General features: G+C 37.0%; 2 long non-coding RNA genes across 2 annotated transcripts; both read left to right on the plus strand.

The window, feature by feature from the left end:
- The first annotated feature begins 297 nt into the window (after positions 1–297).
- LOC138907139 (uncharacterized) lies at positions 298–19,145 on the plus strand. The gene is made up of 2 exons (XR_011414898.1): positions 298–505; positions 18,597–19,145. It is a non-coding gene; the product is annotated as an uncharacterized lncRNA (long non-coding RNA).
- Positions 8,875–12,237, plus strand: LOC138907140 (uncharacterized). The gene is made up of 2 exons (XR_011414899.1): positions 8,875–11,593; positions 12,094–12,237. It is a non-coding gene; the product is annotated as an uncharacterized lncRNA (long non-coding RNA).
- Positions 19,146–20,574: the final 1,429 nt, after the last annotated feature.

Below are 20,574 nucleotides of genomic sequence, written 5' to 3' on the forward strand. Positions count from 1 at the left end.
ATTAGGTCATCATAAATAATTTGAAAAGGTAATTTATAAATATTTGAATAATTTAAATGCAATAAAAATTAATTTTAAGGCCTTAAAAATATGAAAGAAATACAGAAAATACTTATATAACCCCAATAAATTAGACAATAGTGCAAAATGATATTTTAAAAGTATATACAATAACAACAATATATCCATTATTATTTCACACTTTGAAAGTATATATAATATTTATAAAAATATGAAGAAAAAATTGGGTATCAACGTTAGATGGATTTGAAATAAACGTTCTTAAAATAGGAAGAAAGTGTTCAGTCTTTTAACTTTAGGACTCAAAGCGGTATTTACACAATGAAAACTCTTTTACGTTCTCTCTCCCTCATCGGATACAGAAGGAGCTTTAGGGCATACTAAAAGCCCTAGCTCAACATGCAAGTTCGGCGGCGGCGATACTCCGATGCAAAAATGTTTTGCCGGTCGGCGGCGGCGATGTTCTCTCGCGAGATTTCTCGAGGTTCGTAAACTATGCGAAATCGTCCTCGTCCCTCTTGTATCTCACGGGGATAGGCATATTATGTCCTACTCTAATTTTTTATTCTGATATTAACGTTTTTATAAAATTCAGGTCATGAAATATCTGAATCATTTATGAATATGAACACTTGAAGTATATCCTACGTGGTCTTTTGTGTTTCTTCTCTTTGTATTCAAATAAATCTTGAGCCAAATCTGAATGATCATTCTTTCTTTAGTTTCAATTTCAGCATAGTAGTGCTCTGGTGCCTGTATTGCAACGGTTAAATTCTAGGTTACCAAGAAATTTTCTAGGTTTAGACTTTAAATGTCTATCTATGTATTTGAAATTCTAATAAATTGACTGAGAAGGGAAGTGTTGAGGATAATTTAGAGGAATTTAAAACACTTAGAGCTCAAGTGTTGGTTAGAAATCTTGCTTTGAATGAAGCTTATTTCTTATCTAGTTTCATAAGAGGGCTTAAGGAGGAACTCAAGTTGTCCGTAAAACTGTTTTGCCCTTGTACATTAGGTCATGCTGTAGAACAAGCTAGAATTCAAGTAAAGGCAATTGTGTCTATTCTTAAGAATAGGAGAATGATGATAAAAACTGTAGGATCATACAATCAATATGGTTCCTTGCAATTTACTTCCAAGGTGATAGAAGCATCTAAACCTATTAAGTACTTAGCAAGGATTATTTTTGGATGAAGAGGAAGAACCATACAACAATGATAAAAAATGAAAGGCTACTCTAGAACTAGAATTTCCTGCTACTGAAATCATGGAAAATAAGGGGCAGAAAGATAAAGGTCCTCAGAGAGATGAAACTGGTCTGAAAACTGCAGACATCTCAAATGTGGATACTGCTCCAAGGAATATAACACAAGTAGTGCCGCGAAACTTATTGCAAATGCAAGTGCCAAACAACCTCCTAGAAGGAGCTATTGTTGCCTTCTTTGATTCTACTTTGGGTTATAGCCCAATGCAAAGTAAGCTCAAGAGTTTTTGATTTTGATTTGCATAATAAAAATGCAAAAATATAGGAGGAACAAAAGGAATATGGCATTAAGGCCGGAGATGGAGAACTGTGGCCAAAAAGAATTATTTCTAATGGATCAAGGGCGGTGTCCTGTTCTTTGAGTTATTTCAAAATTAGAATGAGGAACTGTCGACACGTGAGACTTGAAACCGCTGGGAAGCTTATTAACTGTAACTAGTTACCTTTAAGTAGTGAACTTTTAATATTAATTGGACAGAAGAAAGATATTGAGGCTTCCCGTAAAAAAATGGGAATTGAAGATGTTATGGAAGCTCTTTTGAGAAATAGTTTTAATACATTCTATGGGTAGTTGAATGCTTGGAGTTGCTGACAATTCCAAACACTTGCCATCATGCTAATTCTGTTTAGGGGTGGCAAACGGGTGGGTCGGGTCGGATATGGGATGAGTCAAAAACGGGTAATGAAAAAACTGATAAATTATCTGACCCAACCCATATTTAATACGGATAAAAAACGGGTTAATCGGCGGATAATATGGGTACCCATATTATCCATGGCTTCATGAATATGATCACTTTTGGAAGAATTCACAGTCTCCCAAACTTGAGGAACCCCCAATTTAAGGTTTTCCAAATGTAAAAGGTAAACCCATTAGTTATCCATGGGTTATCCACTTGGTTATCCATTTTCTAAATGGATAATATGGTTCTTATCCATATTTGACCCGTTTTTAAAAAGTTCATTATCCAACCCAATTTTTAATGGATAATATGGGTGGTTAACTGTTTTCTTTTAACCATTTTGCCACCCCTAAATTTCTGGTTGATGTATTCGTTTGCTCAAACGAAAACATTTATTTGCATTCCACATGGATTTGCAAATGCCAAAGCTGTGTCATTCCTTTCATTCTGAAGAAAATGACGCCGCTATTGAGGTACCTATTGAATCACTGATGTTTATTGAGGGTTTATCCTAATTTCTGGGATATAGCATTGTGTTGCCTTCTGAAGAAAATGACACCACTACTGCACTCTGCTAACTCTCTGGTCGCTCAAGTCTATGACTGCGCGATCGAGAGCTTACCGGGTCATAACGCAATTCAGATCCGCAAAAATTAGTTCAAGACACAAAGAAGGTAAAGGGTAGAGTACACTTCAGAAACATGTAATCGCTCCCAAATTAGCACAGCCTTCAGTCTTATCGTTGAGTGTGGGCGTATTCTACCTATGCAGTAAACAATAATTTAAAGCAAATAAGGAAAAAGAACAACTACCATTTGAATTCTCTAAAATATTTAAAGATTATACACGCATTTGCTATCAGTTTTAACAAATTTTATTTTGATTAAGGTACTGCAATTTATCTATGGCTGCTTAGACCTAAGAGGAACCCTTTTGACGAGCCTAACTTTCAGACTATCTTTCATTTGAAAGATAATAGAAGCACTTGGAGAAACTGTTTGTGGTTCCATATATGATGGTGGCTGTCACTATTTTTGTTTGAATCAATGTCATTTCCTTCCCTAAGCAAGTCCTTGGACCTGCATTAAATGCTGAGAATTTGAAAGTGGCTCATGTTTAATCATTCCTCGCTCTGAAATCCATCTTTGGCTTGAATTCTAAGCAATCTTTTCCCCATATAGTTCCCATTCTCCCCATTACTTAGAACGATAGCACCATTCTCGTACTTGGAATAACACTGTGACCGCTCGGAAGAATGTCAAGTTGAAGAGGGCACTTCATGATTGAAAGGCACTTGTGGAAATAGCCAAAGAGTTTCGCGCAAAGCACCTTGTAGATAGGTCAGTTTACGTGTTTCTTCTATGTTGAAAAACCTGAGGTTTTCATCTTCTTTTAAAAGCAATAGTTGTTGAATCTCTTTCCTGATCCTTGTCCCTACTAAGGGATTTTTAGCTAAGAGCAAGAAAAATCAAGTGAGAGCTGCGCTTGAGATGTCTCTCCCAGCAAACATCAAATTCAAGAAAATCACTTAGAAATTCTTTTACATTGCCCGAAACTCCAATATTCTTCCATAGGTTGTATGCTTTAACATAGACAGTTAATATGCGGAAGTACTCATCTTTGATTGTTTTGTTCATCAACTCCTCTGGCTTACGTGAAATGCAAGGATATAGAAACTGATCAAGAGTTTTTGATGCTTGAATGAACTCCTTCTCTTTACCAATGTGAAGCCCTTTTTTGCAATTTCTAACAATCTTGTGGTAAGATATATCCATAAAAAATTGCATCCACAATGTCGTCGAATGGCTTTTCGCATGGCACATGATGTAAACCAACATTGGATTAAACGTTTTGGATCATGATCAAATAACAGTTTGCTAATAGCATATTCCTCTATAAATCAGTTCAAGCATGGGAAAAAAATAAATTCAAGGTATGAAAACTGAAAATTAAGGACCGTTGTTTGTGGATTGAAAGTTAATTGAAACCATAAGGCGAATTGTACAGTCTTGTTGGAACGGAGCAGCAAAAAGCTTTATCGGTTTGTAAATTATAATGGTTAAACTGTTTGCAGAGGTGTTCTATCAACAAGTATATTATGAGTTGCTATGCTATTATTGTTATCTGTGACATTTTTTAATGTACACTGGGGAATGTTTTATACATTGAGCTATGCATGTTGATTAAAATTTGTTGTATAGTTAACTTTTTTCGTTAATCATGATAAGTAGAGAATAATTGCATCTCAGTTTACTATTCACTTCTCAATTCTCAAGGACTAGTTGTTTTAATTTTATTGTGGTAGGAAGGACGATAATATTATAGCATAAAAAGTTCAAGGATAATACATAATTGAAGAGACATCAATTAGGATACCAGGATTACCAAGTCTAGCTAAACTATTACATATACTAGCCGAAACATATCTAGGAAAACTTGTCCCTATTTTCTCCATTATTAAACATATTGCCCTATGGTGGAGTAACATCTTTACGGTAGTTTTCGTGGAAAGTTTGATTTGGAAGTTTCACCCATGTGAGGAAGTAAAATTTCATTGTCAGGGGGCTTTGGGATGTTAATGTGCATCGTTAAATGATAGGAACTGCTGGTTGGCATTGAAGGTTACGGCAATCAAAAGCTGATGTAATTAGGCTGCAAGATGAATGGAGTATATGGATTTAGTTTGGAGAGACTAAAACCTTTCTGGTGTATATGTATATATGCTCTTCCTTATCAAAAAAAAAAAAAAAAAATGTATATATGCTCTTGTCGAAAGTTATGGTTTTAGATGAATCCGTAGCCAAAAGACTACATCAGCCCCTGTATATTATAATGGATCTATTTTGTTTTAGGATATGACAGTAATATTATGACGTTGCTCAACAAGAGTGCTAAATATTGATATGTTGTTTTGAAGGGCTTATAGGACCAAAATTTATAGAATAACAAAGTTTCTGAGGGGGGAAGGGAACAAATCTTCAGAACTAATGGAACTAGAGGTATATCAATTTCTTTGCATTATGAATCATGCCCGTACAAATTGAAGATAATCAGAAAATTGGTTCAAACCAATTAAATATATACTATATTGATTATTTAGAGGAATTTGAAACACTGAGCTCAATTCTTGGTTAGAAATCCTGCTTTATGATGCTAATTTCTTATCTAGTTTCATTAAAGGGCTTAGGGAGGAAATCAAGCTGTCAATGAAACTGTTTAGACCTAGAACTACAAAGATTCTCTCTTATGGGTCAAGGGTGTTGTCCTGTTCTGTTGAGTTATTTCAAAATTAGAATGAGGAGACTTGGGACCCCTGGGAAGCTTGTTAACTATAACCAGTTATCTTATGGCACTGAAGTTTTTATATTAATTGGACAAAAGAAAGATATTGAGACTTCCTGTAAAAAAAGTGGGAATTGAAGATGTTATGGAAGCTCTTATGAGAAATAGTTTCAATAATGACATTTTCTGGTAGTTGAATGCTTGGAGTTGCTGACAATTCCAAAAATTTATTTGATGTGTTCGACTGACACTACTGTGAAGCATAACAAATAGCAGCAACCTCTGCATGAATGTGTGTACCAGTCTCCAGGTGTACGCTGTAAGACATAACCAAATCACCTTTATCTTTGTATTGGTGAAACAAAGACATGACATATGGAACATCAGTAAGCTGACGAGGCACGACGCGTGGAGCGTCTATATAGCGACAAGTGGCACTCTCAATTAATTGAATTAAGAATGCAAGAAAGGTACGAGAAAAACACCCACGGGGTAGCATAGAGAAAAGAACCGGGCCTGACATTTGTCAAAAGAGAAACGGATGGATGAAGGCTGCAAAGAAGGGAAGATACATGAATCAGGAATAAATAAGGAAGGCGAATCAGAGCAATTATGAGGAATCTTTAGTCATAAATATGCCAGTTATGGTTATCTATGGTAACGGGCAATCAATACAATTAATGCCCTTAATAACTCCAAATTAAGTGTGAGAACCGATATGATTATATGCTTCTATATAAGGATAAGAATTTCATTTGTAAATGGAGGTTACGATTATTACTGAAATACATACTATTATTCTTTGCTTACTCTACAAGTTTTAAGTCTTGGTTTTGAGTAGTGATTGTCAGTTCATTCTCTAATTTTTCTTTGTTAATCATTTTCATACTTCGATCTATTCTTCCTAAAATTGTTAGGAAAGTGAAGTAAATTTTGGTTATCAGTAATCTGTTTTCTTCTAAATATTGAGTTTGACCGAGAAATCTATTTTTGGTTAAACAAATTGGTTTCATTACCGGGAATCTGATAATCTTTTCATTTTCCAAATTTCATTTTTTTGACAACCAGTTATGTCAACAACTAACGAGAATAACCATATAAACCAACAAGGTGAAACTCCACCACACCACTTACCAACGTGGTCCCCTCGGCAATCCCGTGGAGGTTCACCTGAAAGGTCTACATTACGTGTTGATGATCAACAAGGGGACGAACAAACCGTAGAGCAAGACGCTCTAAAACAATTGATTGTGGAACACGTGAATAGTGCACTACAAGCTTTTGTCATAGGATTGCCCAATACGCCACAAACTCCTTCACCGGTAAATACAGCAACCTTAGAAAACCCGCGCTTAGGCTTGACAATTCTGGAACTGGAGAAATTCCTAACGAATCTCGTGATAGAGGGTTAGGTACACCAAATAATTCTAATTTATGAAATTTAGTACTAACTTTGCAAAACAATTGAAGGAGCAAAATGATCGCATAGAACAAATACCTGGCGTGGTTCCCGTGATCAAAGGGGTGAATATTGACAAGTATTCACAACAACCCTGGAAGCCAAGTGCAGCACCTTTACCAATTCCTAAAAAGTTTAAGATACCTGATATTCCAAAATATGATGGAACCACTGACCCTCGGGACCACGTGACTGCATTCACTACTGGCGTGAAAGGCAACGATTTAACTAAGCAAAAGATCGAATTGGTTCTGGTCAAAAAGTTTGGTGAAACACTCATGAAGGGAGCATTAACATCGTATTCTCTTTTACATGAAAATTCTATTGATTCTTTTCCTGAGCTTGCAGATTCATTTATAAAAGCACATTCGGGAGCTCAAAAAGTTGAAAAAGGATGGAAGACATCTTTAAGGTTAAGCAGGGTAGTACAAGATTGCTCAAAGATTTCGTAGATAGATTTCAGCAGGAGAGGGTGATGTTACCTCGAGTACCTGGTAATTGGGCAGCTATGGCATTCGCGAGCAATTTGAACAAGAAAAGTTCCGAAGCCACGAGAAGGCTGAAGGAAAGTTTGCGAGAATTTACAACAATGTGTACAACATGTACAGTATGAAGTTGCAGATAGAAGAGGATACGGTCGCACAACCAAGGGTCAATGAAAGATTAGGATTGAGACGGTCAGAATAAAAAAAAGGTCCGAAAAGGACAGGTATGAGCCATACATGGGACCTGTAGGTCGAGTCTCTCGATCTAAACAGGAAAACGCGCGATTCGTCTCAAGACCAAGGCAAAAAGGTACGAGTTCTTCATCTAAGTTCAAAAAGGAACGAGATGCCCGAAACGATGATTCCAATAATCAAGCAAGGATAGGGGATTATAGCTTTAATATCAGCACATCCGAGTTAGTAGTTGTTTTAAGTATGGGGGATAAGGTGCAGTGGCCTAAAGAAATGAGATCAAATCCAATCAGAAGAAATCCAGATTTCTAGTGCAAGTTTCATAATGATCATGGCCATAGAATAGCAGATTGTAGACTTCTGGGAGAAGTCGAGCATTTATTGACTTGTTCAATGAGAAAGGAAGATAATCATATATGAAGAACAGACAGGAACCCCAGAAACCCCCAACAGTCAATGTAATAACTGGGGGAGATGAGGCCAATGGTGTAACATATATGTCTGCAAAGTCAAAAGTCACGGTCACTGACGGGAAGCGAGTTCGCCGGGTCTTGGATAATGACAGTATAATATTTTAAGATGAATATGCGGACGACTTGATGATTCCTCACAGTGATGCACTAGTAATATCTTTTACTTGTACACGATACTAACGTAAAACGAGTTTTTTGATTGATCCAAGTTGTTCAGCGAATATCATTTTACTGAGGGCGGTGAATGAAATGCAAGCTAATGACAAGGTGATACCAAAGGCACGGTCCTTGTCCGGGTTTGATAATTCCAGCGTTATCATAAAATGGGAAGTTGTACTCACCACTTTCGCAGAAGGAGTTGCCAAGGATACAAAGTTTCAGGTGATAGACGCGGACATGGCCTATAATATAATTTTGGGAAGACCGTGGATTCACGATATGGATGTTGTCCTGTCCATATTGCATCAAGTTATCAAATTTCCTTCATAGTGGGGAATCCGTCAAATCCGTGGAGATCAGCAAGCTTCAAGAAGTATCAATTCAGTGGTAATTGCAAGCGCGGTAACCAATGATGCAGACACGAAATAATTCGGTTGAGGACGTTGTTACAAAGACCTAAACTGAAGACATACCAGGACAAACTGATATTGATTCAAGACCCGATGTTATTCAACAGCTAGAAGAAAATGAAAATATTAAGACAACTACTGAAGAACTTGAAGCTATAGTGCTATTTACACATTGTCTAGACAAAAAAATTTATGTCGGAGCAAATTTAAGCCTATAAATGAAAGGTAAGTTAATTGAATTTTTACAAACTAACGCAGATTGCTTTGCTTGGTCGCATTCAGATATGACAGGTATACCATCGGAGATAATGACCCACAAACTAAATGAGGACCCATCATACCCATCTGTCAAGCAGAAGAAGATGAAGCAAGGATCTTTCAAAAATCAAGTAATCCAAGATGATATACAAAAGCTTTTAAAAATTGGGTCGATATGAGAGGTAAAGTACCCTAACTGGTTAGCTAATACCGTGGTAGTTCCCAATAAGAATGGAAAATGACGAGTTTGTTTAGATTATACTGATCTAAATAAGGCTTGTCCTAAAGATTCATTTCCTTTGCCACATATAGATCAACTAATTGATTTTACCGCAGGACATAAGCTTTTGAATTTTTTAGATGCATATTCAGGATATAACAAAACAAAAATGAACCCTCTAGATGAAGAAAAAACCTCGTTTATCACAGACAGGGAGACTTATTGTTATAAAGTCATGCCATTTGCTTTAAAAAATGTTGGAGCCACGTATCAAAGATTGGTGACTAAAATGTTTCAAGAACATCTGGGAAAAACTATGGAAGTCTACATTGACGATATGCTAGTCAAGTCAGCACAGGCGGTAGATCATTTTCAACAATTATCGGACACTTTCGAGATTCTCCGCAAATATAATATGAAGCTAAATCCAGAAAAAATGCGCTTTTGGTGTGGCTTAAGGTAAGTTTTTAGGTTTTCTCGTTTCTAATAGGGGTATTGAGGTGAATCATGCGCAGATCAAAGCTATCAAGGAAATACCAGATATACTCACGAGCAAAAAAGAAGTGCAGAGATTAATAGGAAGGATAGCAGCCCTGAGGAGTTTTATATCAAAATCGTCAGAAAAGAGTTTTAAATTCTTTTCAGTATTGAGAAAACAGAATCAGTTTGAATGGACTGATGAATGTCAACAAGCCCTCAAGGACCTAAAATCGTATCTGTCAAATCCTCCTTTGCTAGCTAAACCAAAAGATAGTGAAAGGCTTCTCATTTATCTCGTTGTGTCAGAAGTGGCGGTAAGTGCGGTGTTGGTCTGAGAAGATAAAGGTAAACAATCCCCAATTTATTATGTTAGTAAGCCTTTGCTAGATGCTGAGACATGATACCCCCATTTGGAAAACCATGCTTTAGCGTTAATTATGGCATCTAGGAATTTAAGACCTTATTTTCATTGTCATCTTATTTCTGTAATAATTGCTTTCCCCCCTGAGGAATATACTGCATAAACATGAGCTATCAGGTAGATTAGCTAAATGGGCAATAGAACTCAGCGAGTATGATATCATATATCAGCCCAGAACTGCAATAAAATTACATGTTTTGGCAGATTTTAGTACGAATTTACTTCCTGAAGCAGAAAAGGAACTACAGGTATTTGCCGGAGCTAATCTGGGGACTTGGACTCTATTTACCGATGGTTCTTCAAACGTTAAAGGAGCGGGTTTAGGAATTGTTCTAATTTCACCTTCCGGGGAAGTCATAAGACAAGCAATAAAATGTTATCCAATCACTAACAATGAGGCAAAATACGAAGCTGTGATTTGGAACTGGCGCTAGAACTTGATATAGAGCAGATTGTGATCAAAAGTGACTCGCAGTTGGTGGTTAACCAGATGCAGGGGACATACGTGGCAAGAGAAACACGAATGCAACAATACCTGAAAAAGGTACGAGAATTGCTTAGACAATTTCAGTCGCGGAAGGCCGTGCAGAGACCCAAGGAAGAGAATGCAGAAGCAGATGCGTTGACAAATCTCGCGTCTGTCACGGATGTAACAAATGCAGAAAATGCTATTGTGATACATTTGTTTCATTCGGCACTTGACCAATATAAGAGTGAGGTAAACTTTAATAATCTAACTTGGGATTGGAGAAACGAATTTGTGAACTTTTTGCAGTATGGTATCTTACCTGAGGACAAGAAGAAGTCACAATTGCTTTGTTAAAAAGCCGTTTGGTATTGCTTAATTCGTGAAAATTTATATCGTAGCACGGTGCATCGGTCCATCACAAACGGAGTATGTGATGAAAGAAGTACATGAGGAACACTTAGGCAATCACGCCGGGGTAAGATCATTAGTAAGGTCATTAATAAGAGCAAGATTTTATTGGCCAAAAATGGAAGAAGAAGCAGAAAACTTTGTAGCAAGGTGCGATAAATGTCAACGATATGTCAATAACATGCACCGCCCAGCAGAGCTGTTGCATTCAGTTATTTCACAATGGCCCTTCATGAAATGAGGCATGGACATTGTAGGGCCGCTGCCTCAAGCTAAAGGAAATGTACAGTTTCTATAAGTCTTAACAAATTATTTTTCAAAATGGGTAGAAATAAGTGCTTTCAAACAGGTGAGGAAAAAAAAAGTCGGGGACTTTATTTGGCAAAACATTATATGCCGATTTGGGGTTCCAAAGTAAATTGTGTGACAATGGCCCGCAGTTCATAGACACGAAAATCACAGAATTCTTTCAAAGTTGGCAGATTAAACGGATTACATCTGCACCTTACCACCCTGCGGCCAACGGACAAGCTGAATCAACGAATAAAGTTATTATCAATAACTTGAAGAGATTAGAAGAATCAAAAGGCAAATGGCCAGAAGTATTACCATGAGTGTTATGGGCTTATCGAAGGACAACAAAAACAAGTACGGGTGAAACTCCTTTTTCACTTGTATATGGTGCAAAAGCTTTGATTCCGGTAGAGATATGCGAGCCGAGTACGAGATACACACATGCTACTGAGGAAGTAAATAAGGAGGAGATGCGAGTAAATTTGGATCTATCAGAAGAAATGAGAGAAACAACATTAATTTGAATGACAGCTCAAAAGCAGATGATTGAACGATATTTACAACAAGAAAGCTAATTTGAAATACTTCAAGATTGGGGACTTCGTCCTCAAAAAGGTGTTTTGATTGACAAAAGCGGCCAACGCAGGAAAGTTGAGTCCAAATTGGGAAATCCCTTATAGGGTTCGAGGCATCGATGGAAAGGCAGCATACGAGTTGGAAACCATGGATGGCAAGGTACTACCATCAAACTGGAACGCAGTTCATTTAAAGAAGTATTACTTCTAGACGAGGAAATTACCCATGGTAAGGTATCACGCAAGTTCAATTTTATTTTGTTCTTTTGAATTTTACTAACCATTTTAGATGATAGGCAAAAAGCTAGCCCGTACCAAATGATGATATTAAACCCGAAAGGCACGCGGAATACTAAATTATTTCCGGTCTAGGTAGCAACCTTTCTGATGGAAAAAGGGTTATGCAGCCATCATCTAAATAATTATTTTCGAGTCCCGTTCGTATTTTCCTTTTCGATGAATGGACCAAAATGGAGTAATCCAGTGTTCGAGATTTCATACTTCAAAGCTCCAATACTGGGGGGACTATGCACATAAAAGAAAGCAAAAGAACCAAAAAGGCATATTTCAGTTCAGCATGAATCAAAAACCTTGAAGAAACCTTGAATTTTTCAAAGGAGTGTGAACTCGCGAAAAAGATGCAAGATATTCCAAATTCCTACGAGTTTTAGGTTAAGGCCAAAATTTAGTCACGGGATAATAAACCCGATTTTGTATTTTAAAATCTGCTACAATGAAAGTAGTTATGAAAGTGTTGTACGAACAGTTATGAAAATGATGTACGAAGTTTATTTGAAAGTTCAAAACATAAAACTTTCTCAAATTATTTCTTTTTTTATGTCTACTTCATGTTTCATATATTTGCACCAATATGAAGATGAGACGTCATTTTCATCAGTGTCGTTAACATAAAAGGGTCCTCTTTTATAAAAACCCGTCTTTATCAAAGTCATGGGTTATTAAGGCATTTGTAAATTGCAAAAAAAAGCTCAAATATCAAAAGACAAAGAGCATAATATGAGACAAAGGCAACCGAAATATTTATATATGTTAACTTTGAAAAACAGGGGTGCTAATTTGTCATTAAACCCCAAAAAGAAGACAGGGGTAGCCAAAAACAAACCTTCCAAAAAGGTTGTTAAACTAAGGGAAAAATAGCATAAAATCTAACAAAAAGTGGGAAAAGGAAAAAGCTAAGGAGCATCATTAACGGGAGCATCATCAACGGGAGAAGAAGGATTAACTTGAGAATCTGAATGAAGTCCATCTCCATTACCTTTGGAACCTTCATCTTCGGGTGAGGAAAAGCTTTGACGTTGATGAGTTTTAGCAATCTCAGCATTGAGGTTAAAACCCTCCTGGATGGCTTCAATTAGAGTCTCGAGGCGAGTGTTCAAGAAAGCCTAGCTAACATCCAGCGATAACTTATCCTCGAGGGCCTCATAATTTTTCTCCCACTGATCAATCTTAGCTCTCAACTCTTCTTTTTCTTCTTTCGAGGCTTCATAGGCTGTCTTTAAAGGGGCGAGAGAACTTTCCAAGAATGAATTTTATCAGTAGAGGTGTGGAGATCTTCCTGAGCTTGGGTAAGTATCTGAACCAAATCACCAATGTAAACCTCTTTTTGATTAAGGAGTTTTTTCAAACCCCTTATTTCTTCAGTAGCCTTGGAAAGTTGTTCAGCAAAAGAGGATTCCAGTCTATCTTTATCCTTCTCGACCTAACTAGAAGAAGCTTTTTCGACTGCTAACTCAGCATAAGTCATTCTCATTTGTCGCTCCAAAGCACTTTTCTCTCCTGCAAGAACGTCCCTTTCCAATTGAAGACCTTCGAATTGCTCTTTCCAGTTGTCAACCTCGGTGCACAATTCAATAATTTGCTGGTCAGCCTGAGAAACTCTTTTCATAAGCTCTGTGCCAATCAAATTAATCTGCAAAAGAGGAAGGAAAAGTTATGAATAAGGAAAGAGAAGGAAGTGTAAATAAACTTATATCTTCAAAGAAGAATGAACAATGTCATTCATTAGGGTTAGCGAGCTATGGCTTTCTAACTTCCCCTTCTCCACGGGCCTAGCAGTGGCTTCAACAACACGTCAGCTTGACCAGATTTTTTCAATAAATTCCCACCTTCAGGGACCTCAATTACAACTCTTTTCATCTCCCTTCTGCTGCCAGAAAGTTCAGCTTCTACATGAGAAGCAGTCACGGGAGTAACAACTGGAGCAACATCAGGTAAAGGCACAGAGGGGTTGATGGTAGATGGAACTATAAGGGAAGCAAGAGGCAATTCATCAGAAATAGGCCTGAAACCTTCTTCACCCTCGAAGCCATGGGCAAACAACCTATCAACAGGACTAGACGAAGGAATAGCAGTATCTTCATCGGAAATCACTAAAGGAGCACTTTCTGGCTCATCTATGAGTCTGAAAGGAACAGAGCTTGATGGAGGTTCATAAGAAGCAGGAGTTTCATCATCAGAAATCATGCGTCTCCTAACGCACGATTTCTCACTAAAGAGCCTTATTCTATTTTTTCCTCATCATTAGAGCCACAAGTTTCATCAGTTTTCCTTTTGGAGGAAGTATCACTTAAACTCTGTTCCTGAGTAAGATTCACGGAAAGCCTGGTTGATGGAACATACGCGGGACTAATACCACGAATAGCAAACCCTGATAAAGGAAAAAAAGGGAGGATGAATTTTTTTTATATGAACGAGTAAAAGAAGAAGAATAATAATGAAGGTAAAGAGTACCGTGTGTTTTCACTTTCTAGTCAAACTTTTGAGAAAGAAATTTTCACGATCTTTTGTCTATAAGAGCAACAGTTAACATCTTTTCTACCCAAGCACGGAAGTCGGGAATCTCATCGTAGACTTCCATGGTTGCTGAAAAATAAATGTGTGATCACATGAAATAGTTCGAGACATATAAAAAAAAAATGAAAACTTACGTGCAAAGTTTCATTTTTCTGGAAAAGGCATGTTTTCTTCACCCACTAATCTACTAGTGGGGGCAGCAACAAAGCGGGCATACCAGTCACAGTCTCGGTCATCTTCGGGACTAACCAATACTCTCTTACTTCTAGCCACGAGAGAAAAAAATCATTCACGAAACAACAACCACGATTAGCTAGTGATACAAGGCTATGAAGTCTACCACCTCTCCTACTTCTAATAGGGGCAGTAGAAGGAGAAAGTTCATCAACAATCACAACTTTGCGGGGGTCTGGTGTTGACGAAGACATGGTTATCCAAGGAAATAAGGAAGAAAGGGTGCAGAAATACAAAGGAGTAATGTAATGGATACTGAAGAAGGAAGGCTCCAAGAAATAAAAAAGAATGAAGTATTTATAAGAAGATACGACCATCGTTAAAATTGATCATTATGAAGCGTCATAATGGAATCGTCACTTCGTGACTGACGCAGCCGCAGAAAAACCCTAAAAAGCCTTGAGAAACTGCAGATCCAATCGTGAGAAGCCACGTGGCATGGGCATTAAATAGACGTGACTTACGTCACATCGATTTTGAAGGAGACATGATGATACTCGAGAAATGGCGGCAAGGAATTCCCGCCATAAAAACTTACCAGTTCCCGAACATTCAGTTGAGAATATTCAGAAAGTGGGGGGACTATCTATATTGGTGGAAAAAAGACATTACATGTGGAACATCAGTAAGCTGACGAGGCATGACGCGTGGAGCGTCGATATAGCGACAAGTGGAACTCTCAATTAATTGAATTAAGAATGCAAGGAAGGTACGGGAAAACCACCCACGGGGTAGCATAGAGAAAAGAACCGGGCCTGCCAGTTGTCAAAAGAGAAACGGGAACGAAATGAATGAAGGCTACAAAGAAGGGAAGATACATGAACTAGGAATAAATAAGGAAGGGGAATCAGAGTAATTATGAGGAATCTTTAGTCATAAATATGCCAGTTATGGGTATCTATGATAACATACAATCAATACAATTAATGCCCTTAATAAGTCCAAATTAAGTGTGAGAACCGTTATGATTATATGCTCCTATATAAGGATAAGAATTTCATTTGTAAACGGAGGTTACGATTATTACTGAAATACATACTATTATTCTTTGCTTACTCTACAAGTTTTAAGTCTTGGTTTCGAGTAGTGATTGCCAGTTCATTCTCTATTTTTTTTTTTTGTTAATTATTTCCATACTTCGATCTATTCTTCCTAAAATTGTTAGGAAAGTGAAGTAAATCTTGGTTATCAATAACCTTTTTTCTTCTAAATATTGACTTTGACCGAGAAATCTATTTTTGGTTAAACAATCTTATCGTTGAATGTGGGCATATTCTATCTATGTAGTAAACAATAATTTCAAGCAAATAAGGAAAAAGAACAACTTCATTCGAATTCTCTAAAGTAGTTAAAGATTATACATGCATTTGGTATCAGTTTAACACATTTTATTTTGAATAAGGTACTGCATTTTATCTGTGGCCGCTTAGCTGGATCTAAGAGGAACCTAACTTTCAGATCATGTTTCATTTGAAGGATAATTGAAGTACTTGGAGAAATTTTTTGTGGTTCCACTAGTTGGATAAGATAGCTTTATATGATGGTGGCTGCCACTATTGTCATTTGAGTGAATGTCATTTCCTTCCCCGAGCAAATCCTTGGACATGCATTAAAAGCTGGGAATCTGGAAAATGACTCATGTTTGATCCATCCTTGCTCCAAAATCTATATCTCTGACTTGAATTCTAAGCAATCTTTTCCCCATATAGTTTTGGCAGAATAGCCTAGTAGACCATGTACTTTTTTCAGTTTGTTACCCCGGTTCATGTACTCTATGAAGTTTCTTCTAGACAATTCTACTTGATCAAAACCTATGTTTAACCCCCCCCCCCCCCCCCACAACCACACTGCATATTCCTCACTCGCTCTTACATGCATTACACATCAGATAATTAATACCATGTCAAAAAAGAATAACCAAAAATTAAAATTAAAGCTCATCCTAAATCCTCAAATATTCACCAATATCAGTCTGATGAAGCACTACAATCCCATTAGGATCCATCTTCCTACAATCTTGTGTACTCTTCGCACTCAAATCCGAACGCCACATACGGCATGATAACACCATCACCCCTTCATTCTCCCAAATACTCTCCGTTATCCTCCTTACCCCACCTCCCTAAGACTAATTCCCTTTTTTCGCACCTTCTTCTCCTACTCAACAATAACCTTCAAAGTCACACTTCACTCGTTCATACTCTCTTGAAATTTTTAGGGTATTGTTCAATGGTTAAGAAGAATAAAAGTCTAAATTTTTGTCATCTTCCCCCTTTTTCAGCAACCAAAATCCTAAAACTTTTCCCATTTTCTGCAATCAATAGATTAAGAAAATACAATCTTTAAATTTATAAAAAAATTGAATCGTATGAAGTGAAGGTTTCTCTCCTCTGTCCCGTTGATTTTTCTTTGGTGGATGATAAGAAGAAAAAGTTGATGGACGAGTGGTGAAGGTCGGCGGTGACAGTGATGATTCCCAACGAGAAGAGTTGGAAGGAATGTGTTGTTGATGACCTTTCCAATCTACTCTGGCGGTGGTGTAGGCCTTTAGGGGCTGCCTCAGGCGATGCAAGTTTTCTTCTGTTGTTTCTGAGTCCATGGATGGAGGAGAATAAGTAAAAGGTTACTGGTGGTGCAAAGGTGGTGTTAGATTTGGAGAGGTGAGCTTTTCCGATGAAATTTCCGGTGTGGGATTTTGGGTGGAGACATCAATGGGGAAGAAGGGGAAACGAGGTGCAAATGTTTTATTTTGTTTTCCCGTTTTATTTTGGTCTCTTTTTTAATCTAATGAATTGTTTTATTTTGTTTTCCCGTCTTATTTTGGTCTCTTTTTTAATCTAATGAATTATACACATTTTGTCCAACTCAGCGTTCAAGTTGCCACATATTCTCCGTCAACGGTCACAGGAGTTTAAAACATAGGTTTTGATCAAGTTGAAGTGTTTTGATGAAACTTCGTGGAATACAGAGGGACCGAATGACAAATTGAAAAAGGTACAGGTTTGTAGTTTTCATTCTCCCCTTTGTATAGAACGATTTCACATACATGGATTAACACGGTGACCGCTTGAAAGAATGTCAAGTTTAAGTGGAAATCTGTGAATGAAAGACATTGCTGGTGGGAATAGCCAAAGAGTTTCGCACAAAGCACCAAATAGATAGACTAGTTTGTCTTTCTTCTATGTTGAGAAACTTGAGGTTTTTATCTTCTTTTAGATGATTGTGGTTGAATTTCTTTCCTAATCCTTGTGTCTACTAAGAGACTTTTAGGTAAGAGCTACAAAAATCAAGTGAGAGTTGCACTTGTGGTGTCCCAGCAAACATCAAATTCAAGAAAGTCTCCCTCAGAAATTCTTGTACATTCCTCGGAACTCTATTCTTCCATAGGTTGTATGCTTTAACATATTCAGCTAATATGTCGAAGTCCTCGTCTTTGATTGTTTTGTTCATCAAATCCTCTTGCTTATGTGAAATGCAAGGATATAGAAATTGATCAAGAGCTTTCCATGCTTGAACGAGTTTTTTCTCTTTACCAATGTGAGGCCAATTTTGCAATTTCCAACAAACTTCTAGTAAGATATATTTGTGCATAAGTGTATCCGCAACATTATTGCATGTCTTTTCACATGGCACATGAGGTAAACCAATAGATAAACTTCTTGGATCATGGTCAAGTCAATTTGGTAATTGCATCAAAAGTGAATCTTCGAAAAATGTCTTGCAAATCATATGGGGTCCCTTGTTCTGCAAAAGCATCAAGAATTGGTCAAGCCCTTTTTCAATAGTGTCCCATGTGTTCCTTTCTAGCAATGTCCCATCAAGGACATGGTGTTCTTCCTATGAATCTCCGAAACAACATTCAAGATCCCATTTTCCAATGTCTGAAATTTTACGGAACACAAGCCCCTTTGAATAGTTTGAGAAATTTCTACTAAGGATGTGGTGGATATCTGCAGGATCACTAGTAATTAATATGTTCATGTTGGCAAGAACAGGACCACGGAACTCAATTGTGCCCTTAGTTTCTACAAGAACATCAACTGCATATTCAAGGACACGATGAGCATTTCGAATAAGTCCAGGTAACATTCCAAGGAGAAGCCAATTTGTTGGCACTGAGCTTGATTTCCACCATCTATTTCTAAGGTACCACCATGTAGAATAAGTAAAACACATGATGATAATGAAGAGTGAGATAAAATTCAAGGACATCCATTAGGTTGTGGTTTCTTTTTCAAACAAGCTTTCGTTCTTTTAGTGTTTTCTAGCACACTAATGAGCTGTTTCAGAAACTACATGAAACATCATAGAAAAAAAGAGAGGATTTTTTAGAAATGACTATTGTTTGAGGCTTATTGTCAGACGTAGCTATAATTTAGCTAATTACATTCTGTAGCTACTTATTGCTTGCCAGGGGATGTATGTCGTTGTATTCAATTCGATTGTATATACTGTATTCAATTTCACTCTATTGAATTCAGTTGTATTCAAACAAAAAAAAAAAAAATAGGGTATAAGCCGTTGTATTCAATTTGGTTTGTGTATACCCCGTATTCAATTCAGCTATATTCATTCTTAACTATTTTACATTGTATTCAATTTCACCGTATTCAATTCGATTGTATTAAAACAACAAAAAATAAAAAATACAGTGATATTTGGCTGTATTTAATTCACTGTATACAAAAAAGAAATAAACTGTATTTGTATTAAAAAATACAAAATACCCTCAAATTTTAAGTGTATTTGAACAGAATATAATGTATTTTTATCATTGTATCAATAACAAAGAAGAGAAGAAAGTTTGCTGGAGATGGTGTCTTCCGGCCAAGCAAAACAATGTATACATTGTCTTAAAATTAAAAATGAAGACGAACAAAAATCTGGCCAGATCTGAGAATACACTATCACGTTGTATCTACCAAAATTTGGTCAGACGAATACACTCAGATGTGAGATACAAAGAAAGAGAAGAAGCCATGGATTTCGGCATCTCCCTTAGATCCAAATCTGGTGACGCCTTCAGTCTTTTTCCTTCATTGTTTTCGCTGCCGATAATGGACCAATTACGACTTCGTGATTTTTATATCTGGATCTGACGGTGGGATGAGAGAAGGGAAGAGAGAGAGAGAGACGGCTGGATTTGATGTTGGAGACGAGAGAATGGAAGAGAGAGAGAGAGAGGTGGTTGTTTGGTTAGGCTCCGGTAGAGCTTCAGAAAATGACCGACGACGACAGAGATGGACGGCGACCTTGCCGAGGGCGAAGAGAGAGGGAAAAACAAGAGAGATGGTTGAGAGAAAAGATTGATACATTGAAATAATTCCATGTATTTGACATAGCTACGATGGGTAAATTGAAAAGCTATGAAAAATAATTAAATTAAAAGGTACTCCCTCCGTTCACTTTTACTTGGCACATTTTGACTTTTCACACCCCTTAAGAAATAATAAATGAAGTGCATAATTTACCATGATACCCATATTAATTGATGCATATTTTATTGGATTTGAAAAAATAATTTGAAATGAGTAATAAATACTGTGGGTATAACAGAAAAAAATAAATTATCTTCTCTTGATATGCGTAAAGTGACAAATAAAAATAAAAATCTATTTTTAGTATACATTCCAAGTAAAAGTGAACGGAGGGAGTAGTTATTATCCATAAATAGATCTTAGATTACGTAAATTTTCCAAAAATAAATGGTGAGAGAGAGAGTGCACGCGCTTAAGTGTTTAAGTTCGCAACTATCTCTTCTACTCTGAAGGGGAGGAACATTACATTTTATAAGGAGAGTTTTGTAAATAAGATGTATAATTTGAAAGAACATTTGAAATAAATAAATACCTTGCAACTAGGTTCATTGGTTCAAAAAGTTTGGGTGTGAAATTTGAAGAAGTGTTGGTGATTGAAAATAATTGTTGGGTTGGGTTCGGCTACTTCGCAATAGAGAGCTAAAAATTTGTGGGA

This window comes from Nicotiana tomentosiformis, chromosome 3 (assembly GCF_000390325.3).
Source record: "Nicotiana tomentosiformis chromosome 3, ASM39032v3, whole genome shotgun sequence".
NCBI classification, from domain to species: domain Eukaryota; kingdom Viridiplantae; phylum Streptophyta; class Magnoliopsida; order Solanales; family Solanaceae; genus Nicotiana; species Nicotiana tomentosiformis.